At 40.7% G+C, this 9,012-nt stretch overlaps 1 long non-coding RNA gene across 1 annotated transcript in view; it reads right to left on the reverse strand.

The window, feature by feature from the left end:
- Window positions 1-8,706, reverse strand: part of LOC103921603 — a 67,474-nt gene extending 58,768 nt beyond the window's left edge. Inside the window, exon 1 of the long non-coding RNA XR_663855.1 lies at window positions 8,652-8,706. This is a non-coding gene — a long non-coding RNA (uncharacterized LOC103921603). The remainder of the gene's footprint in view (window positions 1-8,651) is intronic.
- Window positions 8,707-9,012: the final 306 nt, after the last annotated feature.

Consider the following 9,012-nt stretch of genomic DNA (forward strand, 5'->3'; position numbering starts at 1 on the left):
ATGTGCTCACATATTCGTCTGACTCCACACTGGAAACTACACTTGAAATCCCAGATGAAGTAAATAGATAAGTCATAGTGGAAAGGCTGACTGTAAAGTAAATTCCAGCTATACCACAAACTTTGAATAATTTGGTGAAAATTGTTTTAGAGGACTGATGATTTTTTGCCTTTCTTTTCATGGCTTTTTGCCATCCTCCTTTCTTCAGGTTTGCACCTTTTGCACTGGTACAAACAACTCTCTCTGCCAAGCAATTCCCATAATTATGTCACTACTAAATCATTCTGCCCATGAACTCCTGAGGCTGCTGTTTAGTGACTCACTGTAATATCATGCCTCAAAGTAATTTAACTTCCTCCTATCAAACCTGCTAAGAATTTTTGGAAAGGTGAATCAGAAGACATCCTCTCCATTAATCAAGCTTCAAAATATTTATTTCCCTCATAGGAAGAGTTTTATTGTCATTCTAATGGATTAAATGAATGTAAAGTGAGTATCAAAGATCAGTGTCAGTCATTTGTATGGCAGCAAGTAGCAACCACTGAAATAGAATCCAAAAACCTACTTCTTGACTGTTTGTTGTCATTATTTTTAAAGACCTGTGCAACAATCTTGCAGTGCCACTGAAGAGCCTTTGTGACACACAACACTGCAAAGACTGTCCTTAGCCCTGCAGGCTGCCACTAGATCTTCATGGGTATTAGATACCCAACTTCACACGATTTCAGTGGAAGCTGCGAACTTCAAGAGGACTTAGATTTTTAAAGGTCTTTAAAGATCTGAGCCTCCTGAACTGAGCAAGAGAGAGAGATCTGGAGTAGAGGAAAATAAATATTGCATTTATTTTTTCAAATAAAGAAGTCATGCACAGACACTAAAGGTGAGATGTTCAAAAGTGGTCGGCACTGATTTAAACATTCAACAAAGTGATGTCAGAAGTACCATTTTGTTTCAATAGCCCTCGAATTACATTAGCACGGGGAATTTTTTGAAAGTCAGTTACATTCTTGTGAAATAGCCTGTAGCAGAAATATGAACTGAACCTAGAGCTCAGAGGAGTGGAAGGATCAGTAGACTGGTAAAGACCTTTTACCAAGGTTTGTCATCGCTTCTTCCTTTTGGCTGTTTTCAATCTATCCCTAAAGTTTTGCTTTTTCATTTCTCAATTTAAAGTGAAACTTCAGTAGTGAAAGGAAAATATCATTAAATGGTTTATGCAATAATTACAAGGTTGCTTGGCACCCTCAGAATTTCCTGAGACTCTTAAAAGGGAAGTTTTCAATCCGTTTTTCATTTTGTTTCTATCAGGTAGTTTTGCTTGTTCAACCAATATATTCCCCTTTTATTTAAAACAAATTTTCATAGTGTTGAACAACTTCACAAAACTGTACATTTTTAACTGGAATGTTCTCTGTAAAGGATACACTGTGCAGATCTTTGCATGAAAAAGTCCCAAATGTGAATCACAAGTGATCAGCGTGTACTCCTCTTGCAAAGCATAAGAGAGGTGCTGTCAGTCATCACGGTGTGCTGAACAGAGAACACGTAGTTATTAACATCTGTCTTGTTTAACCTTCTGTTCATAAGCTCTGCAATCCTCCTTGTGCTGGAGAATGGTAAAGCCCATTAGCCATATCCCACTACAAATACCTTGGAGTTTAATCAAGTTGGAGACCATTTTTTATATAAATAAAGCCTCTGTAGGAAAATTTATGACTGCTGTTCAGCTTCTTCATGTCCCGCATTACTGACAGAAAACCAGAGTGTACCCACTGCGGTTGTTGCATGTCACCTATAAGCAATAGCTTATCCAATGAGAAAATCATTGCAATATTAATATTTGTGGCTCTGCAGGGATAGTTTGTTTCATTATGTAATTTACTTCAAATGCAGCACCTGTTTTAAACATGGCTAGAACTTTGTAAATATATCTGCCACTGTTATATAATTGTGTGTGATTTAATTTCTATGCACGAGCACGAACAACCAACAGTGGAGATTATGCTTTCAATTCCATCGACACCTTTGTTGCATTATAGTAGCCTACAGTCTTCTTTCAGCTCCTTCATGACTCAGCTTAAAATTCTTACTGTTATTCACCCTCCCGCTTTTCCATATCATCACTAATATTATGGCAGAAAACAAAATAAAATTGTGTCCTCCCTTAGACTTTTGGACCTGACTTTCCTCCAGTCAGATAATACCTGGAATCTCTTTAAATCTATCCATAAAAGATATCTAGCAGTTAAACACTCCAGAATCCAAAAACCTCAGAAAAGAATCAGTGTGTACTTTCACCACAGATAGATTCATCTCAGTTTGAAGCTCTAACATAATAATGAATTGGTCATCAAAATAGTGCGAGGATCATCAATATCACCAAAAAGCACCAGAACTGTGTTTTGATAATGCACCCATGACAAGATTGGGAAGGTAAGAGAGTGGATACAAAATTAACCTCACTTTGGGAATGAAAGGTCCTGAAGAAAGGTGAGGCACTCACTGAAGACTGGGGTACTGGGTCAGCTGTTGGCACTTTCACCATAGCTAAATTGGCCCCTTGCTGACCAGCTACGTTACAACCTCATCCCATGGCCCAGCTCTGACCTTTTTGTGGGTGAATCGCACTCGCTCTGTACAACGAAACACCTGGCCACGTAAGAACAACCTTGCCTTTGAGAATTGCTTACACCTTCCCTCCCCACAAGGTCTGACACAGTCACTATGCCAGAGCAGCGAAGGATGGGTCACCACCCTGCTTCAGGCCAGGCTCGTGCTGAGCCACATCTCTACTGTCATCGAAAGCCACACTGGGCAGATCACTCAAGCCTGAAGGCTGAACAGTATGGACTGACTTGAGTCAACACTGCTCTTGGCTCGGACCTTCTAGGGCACTTCTGCTTACCCAGGTCTCCTTGGGATCCTCTGCAGTGCCTGTAATCTCAAGAACAGTTTTTCTGTAGCTCTCTGTTCAAAATGTTCAAAATAACGAGCAATTACATCACAGTCCAGCAGAGCATTTTTTACAGCATGATGCTAGGACTTGCCATGATGAGTCCATACTCTCTACCTGGAGGGATCCTACAGCAAACTATCCCACCAGCAAAGATTAAGAGCAGAACCAGAAACTTTGAATCAAACAAAGAGCAAGTCAAACTGACATTGCAGACATCTGGGATGAGCCAAGTAGATTCCTTGGCACAAAAACACAAGTTTATCTACCAAAGTCCCCACAGGAAAGCACTGTGGTTGGTACCACATGGGCATGAGCTAGTCTGCACTATTAAACCCAAGGGACACGGGGAACTTTCTAATGCAGAGAACAAACCTAGTACTCACATAGCCAGACTCTCTTCCTTTGGCTTCACATCTCACTTAATTGTCCCCTCACAGCTTCATAAAATATTTTGTTATTAACTAATGTAAAACTACACAACATTCCTACGTATGCATGGTCCTATACAGTAGCCTAAAATTACTCTACCTGACTGCTCAAGAAATGGTGTTATATGCACTGACATCAGGAACCTGTAGAAATAGTGTCTCTTCATTTCAAACTTGGATACATCAGTCAGTGATCCACAGGTGAAGGGACAGCTGCACCAGTCATCCTAAGAAAGCATTTACACAGAGATTCAAGGAGCTTTTTTAAGAGGCATGAGCGTCCACCGTTCACCTTTAAGGCACCCAACATTCAAATGTTTTATTGAGAAGCTTAGTGGAAGTTCATAACATCTGTCCTTTAGACATCTAATTTAGATACCTATGTCAGCAGTTAAAACTCCCCAGAGATGCAATGGAGAAGAGCTGCCTGCTAACCTAACATAGTAGAAGTAGCAGTACTAAGTCAGATCAGAATTTTATGTAGCAGAATATGCTCTCCCCACTTGTGGTCATTATTTTATTAAGGATGGTCATGAGTGCCACTGAATAGAGACATCCCAGATGCTAGCACAGACCCTCATGGAGCTCCATTGCTGTTCCTGCTCCAACATGAAAGCTGACCATTCCCCTCCCTGCCGTTTCTACCTTTCAGCTTATTATTTATCTGTGCCTTCCTTTGTACACCTAGACTGTTTATCTAGTGTACTTAAAAGCCTTTGCTGAAGGAACCTTGCCAAAAGCCTTTCAGAAATCCAGGTAGTCCATATCAAATGGTCTCTCATAGCTAACATGTTTTGGCAAACCACTTCAAAGAACAAATAGGTTAGTGAGGTAGGACTTCCCTTTACACTGGCTACTATTAACACTTTCCAAACACATCCTATTTATCTGTATGTTCACTATTTCCATTTTTTCTTACCATTTCTACCAGTTTTCCTACTACGGACATTATTCTTACATGCCTGTAGCTCCCCAGGACCTCAGCTGGAATGCATTTTAAAGTCTAGTGTCACATTTACCAGCTATCAAAGCAGTGTAAAGCAAGGGGTTACACACCAATGTTAATCATTCAGACATTTCACCCCTGAATTCTTCTAAAACTCTCAAATTAATACCATCTGCTTCTAGCGCTGTGTTACTGTTCATTTACCACTCTATAATTTTTTAAGCCAGTTCAATTTTGGGCCAATCTTCTGATGAGCCCCTCACAAAGAAAAGCTCCAAGATGGGAATCTCCCTGGCTCCTTCTACCATGAAAAGACTTTATTTACTTGTTCTGCAACAGCTTTATCTTACCTAAGTGATCCTTTGATACCTGTATCATCTATTGGCCCTACAGACTCTCTGGCAGGCTTCCTGTTCTTGATGCATTTGAAGGAAGATTTATTACTTCTGTTAGCTGTTCCTCAAACTCTTTTTTGGACAGTTAGGTTATATTTATACATTTAATCTGCCAGGGTTTATGATCCTTTTCATTTTCTTCATTTGGATAGCACTTCAGCCTTTTGAAGGATTACCTTTAACATGGGGTAAGTTTTCTCTCCCTGCTTTACAAAACTTGGCTTCCTTTTGCTCTCAGTCCTTTCTTAGTAGGTGGTAACCTTGGCTCTCTGCATTCAATATGGGTCTGCAGGAAGCCTCCAAGCAGCCTGAAAAATTTTAAATTTAAAAAGCTCGAGTGCTTTGGAAGCCCCACTAACATATGGATTTAACCTAACTTCTAACTTCCAATGCCTGAAGTTTGACAGCATCAGCTTTCCCTTAAAGCATAAGGAAGAAGAACCAACCAAATCCTTTAAGAGAAAGGCTATAACAAACTGTGACGGGATTTACAATTGAAAGACTTGGATGATTTTAACCACATATTTACTAATACTGTATTACTTAATGAATGAATGAATAAGTATTACAGTGGTAGAATGCACCCGTAAGAATAAACACTTGAGGATCAGCTCTCAGAAATGCTAGGCACACTTCGTGAATTAGGTTCACTCAACTTTTACTGTCTTCTTCTGAAGGCACAAAGCAGACAGGGTCCCTTTTTTGTCTGCTACAGATGTTCTTTGATGTGGACAAGCCAAGGATCCAGCAACTTAAATGCACTTCTTGAAAGACTAACATTTGTCTCCCTGCGATTAAAGGTAGTGAGTTAGCCCCTGGAATGAAGTATTACAATATGGTAGCTAGGATTGCATTATGCTTCCAACTTTCAACAGCAGATTCATTCAAGAACAGAGCCAGTCATAATCTTTGAATTTCTTGTCTTTGAAGATGCTGATCAATGGAACTTTTTTCCTAACAAACAGCTTTGAGATTTTATTAATACAGGTCATTGAAAAGTTTACTATCCTACTAACTACAGAGAAGGGAAATTCCTGCTAGCTGTACATCTGCAAATATACAGCACCCCTGAGGCAGCTCCCGAAAGACCAGGCCTCCTTTTATTTTTTCAGAGCAATGTACCTTTTTATTCCAGTGATCTATGAAACCAAGAAATCCTACTTTCTTGTCCTTGAACACTGAATTAAGAAGGACAAGTCAAATTTCATGACCATGGCAAAATGCCAGCTAACATCTCGGGGTCCTACAGACTATGAAGCAAAGGGCTGCAGTAAGAATCTTGCCAGAAAATACTTTTTCAGCTAATTTGTAAAAAGGACAAGTGCTTCATCTCTTTGACATTCTTCTAATACTTGAAAGAGCAGTGTATGCTTCTTAATGCAGCTGCTTTCTTTTATAGGCATCTCTTATATTTGCCTGGAGGCATGTTAATCTGACACAGCAGCAAGCTGCTGATGGGCATCTGCCATCACTAAGCACAGCTAATATGATCCTGGAGCAAGGTGCCAATACTCCAGCTCTTCTAAATGGCACTTGGGGGGTGGGTGGGTGAGGGGCACAAGAAGAAGTGCCCTATTTTAGTATAGGTCAGCAGAAAAAAACTACATGACCGAGCCAAGTGTTTGTAAAAACAGGGAGTTCACTGCTTGGAGTCATCCAGGCTCTGCAGATGTCACCCATGCTTAACGCAGCATGTACTATTGATTTTGTTTGACCCCCACAACTTCTTCCACTGTTTCAGTTCAAGTAACTGGTTCACAATCCTGCAAATGACTGTGGCATAAGGACATCTGCAACGTGACCAGAGCAACCCTCATCTTTTAACAGACAAAAGTCACGTAGGAGAAGACAGGACTTGCCACAGTGCTGGGCAAGTGGTGGATGTCCACACACCTGATGTGCTCCAGCTGCACTCTGGACGGCACTTTCTAGCTAAGGAAGGAGCAGACTTTAAATAAAACTGCAGAGGAGGGTAGGATAGGAAGACCAGCCAAGCAGGACAGGATACTTGCACAGATCAGCGAGCGCAGAAATCCCCTAACCTCACTTCCCCTACTCCTTCATATGGGAGGCGCCGAAGCGGTGTCACCCTGAAACCCGGTCCCCTTCTGAGTGCTTGGCGGGGACAGAGGTCCTGGGAAAGCCAAAGACTGTCTAAACGACTTTTCTACATTATCATGCCCTGAAGACCGTAGCCCACTCTCAGAGCAGGCCACTTTAATTTGCCTCAGGGATAAGGCTCCAGCAAAGGTATCTGAGGACTCACGAGAGCTGAGGGGTAACTGGCCCCTTGCTGCTCTCACACTCCTCAGCCTTGTACCTCCTGAGAGGGTGAAGTACCAGGGACGCAGGTTATAGGGATGACTCTTCTGCCTAGGACCATCGTTTCACAAATGAAACTGATTCAGTCCCTTAAAAAAAAGAAAAAAAATCTCCGAATTACATGAAGCCAACCACTTCGCAGGAACAGGGAATGTACAAATCCCCGTAAACCATACAGCATAAAAGAAAGAACATAAGAAATCCTGACCAGTCTGCAAGCACTTATTTTTAAGAAATCATGTTTGCAAGGAAGAACTTGGCTCCTTCTAACAGCACACAGCAATTCACAGTTTGGGGGTGGGTATGCAGTCCTAGCTCGATCAAAGTTTGTGTGCTTTTGCCAGGTCTTTTCCTTTGAAAAGAAACTATATAAATAATTTTATGTGCTAAGAAGCATGCCTTAAGTGTTAATGAAAGTCAGGTAAATCTACAAGGTGCACAGAAATGCAAGTGCACATAAACAGACACTGAGCAGCACAGTAAGCAAATCAACATGGCACCACAGCAGTTTCTGTGGAGCTTTGGAAGGTTTCGTGTACTTGCTCCAGCTTTCTTCTCAAAATATGCACATTTTTTGTAGGACGATTAACTAAAGAAATCCCAGCTCACTTGACCCCTATGCCCAAATGAACTTCCTCAGACTACAATTTTAAGGTCAGTTTAACATCACGACAACACTTTCCAGAGCCTAAGAAGTTTCATTTTATTTATTTTAAGGACATTAGGGGAAAACGAAACAGTATTTTCAACTGGTAGCATAGCCTGGAATTTCCACATTTAAGACAATCTGCCAATGATGCACCTGAGTTAACTTCCTCTTGCCTTTGATGTTCTTTATTTCTCACACAAGCCTCTTCTTAGTTATAAGAAAGCTAGTTAGAAAAGATTCTAGAGTCTCTTTTATCGTAGACCAGAAAAAGAAAGTTAAAAGCAGAGCACTATGTTTTCTAAACCACCTGCAAGCTCATGAAAAAGCCTCAGACTTAAAAGAAAAAACTTACGGAGGTGCTTAACCAAAACAGGCTGAGTATCTATTGAAAAACCACAAGAAAAATTCCCCTCTTATGTGGGAAGATTATTCAGAAGGGCTAAATATTAGTGGAGTTTTGTGGGTTTTATTACAAATATCAAAGAGGAGCTTGCCACATAAAAAAAAATAATAAATGAAGATGACTCATTGAGAAGCAAAAGTTCGCAGGATGTTATTCATTTGTGAAGCTTGATCACATTTTGAATTTTTTAACTAGCATTTTACTATGCATGCAAACATTTCACAGTGAAAACAATAGCACCATAGCTTCATATCAGAAGTATATTTTACATTGAAGATCTTCCAAAGTATGTATTAATTGCCCAAAAAGTAGCCCCCTCACACACTTTATTCAAAACCTTAAATTGCAGTGGGTAAGTTCATCCGCAAATGATTTGCCCCATCAAAAATGTTTTTGCTTGACCCACTTGGAAAGGCTGCATTTTAAAACAGAAGCAGTATTCCCAGAAATATGCAACTGACCCTTGCAGTCAGAACTGTTGCGTGTTTTCTCGGATCCTGGATAAGCACAGCAAATCGCAAAGTGCAGCCAGCATGCTAAGCACTGTTTTACCTGTTCGGGCATGTAACAGAATCAATAGGTAGAGAGAGGAGAATGCAGCGTTTTGTTTTTGTTTCATCCTGCAATATTGTTTAACAGAAGCACATCTGAGACAAAGGTTACCCTGTACAGAGGGCGTGACAGTGATTTATTCTATCAGCAACCTGTGCGGACACCACTAAGCTTTCGTGCTGTCTGCTGCACCCCGCTCCCCTAAAAATAATGCCATTTTTTCCAGATTAAAAGTCCAGCCTTCTGTAAGTTTTGAATCCGTCCCGCAACAAAAGAAATTAGCTACATATTTCCCACTGGTGCTAACACCAATGCAGCTCTTCTGACATCGACCAAGACATGAGCCATTGTTTGGGGAGGC

The sequence above is a fragment of the Pygoscelis adeliae genome, unplaced genomic scaffold, assembly GCF_000699105.1.
Source record: "Pygoscelis adeliae isolate BGI_AS28 unplaced genomic scaffold, ASM69910v1 Scaffold138, whole genome shotgun sequence".
Taxonomy (NCBI): domain Eukaryota; kingdom Metazoa; phylum Chordata; class Aves; order Sphenisciformes; family Spheniscidae; genus Pygoscelis; species Pygoscelis adeliae.